The following is an 892-nucleotide window of genomic DNA, read 5'->3' on the forward strand; positions in this document are numbered from 1 at the left end:
CGGTTGCTTAGGAGCTTCAACAACTTTCTCCTTTGCTTCTTCTTTGTCTTGCCTTGCAGGTTCTTCTTTTTCACTGGCAGGTGCTTCTTCTTCTTTCTCATGCTGAACCAATTTTGGCTTGTCTTGAGGAGTGATCACAATCCCACTCCTGGTTACAATGGACTTGCAGTCTGCCTTTGGATTCACAATTGTATCACTTTGGAACTATCCTTGAGCTCTTTCAGCCAACTGCCTAGACAACTGGCCTATTTGACTCTCCAAGTTTTGGATGGACGCATCCTAGTTCTTGTGGTAGGCTCTGGTCTCCATTATGTGATCATTAGTGGTCTTGGCCAGTTTCATCATCGCTTTCTCCAATTCGGATGGCTCTTTTTGTGGCAGAAGAGGAGGTTGCAGATAGTTGTTGGATTTAGAATCCAAGCCGCTCCCTTGATTTCTCCTTTGAAAGTTGTTCCCTTGGCCTCCATTCTAATTTCTCTGGTAACTTTGGGTATCCTGTGGTGGCCTTGGATCATACCACACTCCATTGACTTTGAATGGTTCAGCTCCATTGTATGTAGGGATCTCATTAGTCTCATGTGGCTCTTTGCAGTACTCACAGTTGAAAACATTAACTTTAGATGAGATTTGCATTCTATCTAGCTTGGCATTCAGACTAGCCAACTGCTGTGAAATCACCTTTTGCTCAGCTAATGAGGCGTCAGTGTTCCCCAGTTGTAAAATTCCCTTATTGGGTTGAGCTGGCTGAACCGGAGGAATTGCCGTAGAAGCATTATCGTTCCGTGCTAGGTAATCAATCAATTCCAGGGTTTCAGCTGCTGTCTTCTTTCCGATGGTTCCACCGGCTGCACTGTTGACAACCATCCTGGTATCCGGTGTCGTCCCATTATAA

This window comes from Gastrolobium bilobum, unplaced genomic scaffold (genome assembly GCF_033153095.1).
Source record: "Gastrolobium bilobum isolate Gb01-03AN ecotype WA unplaced genomic scaffold, APGP_CSIRO_Gbil_v1 utg22478, whole genome shotgun sequence".
In the NCBI taxonomy this organism is placed as follows: domain Eukaryota; kingdom Viridiplantae; phylum Streptophyta; class Magnoliopsida; order Fabales; family Fabaceae; genus Gastrolobium; species Gastrolobium bilobum.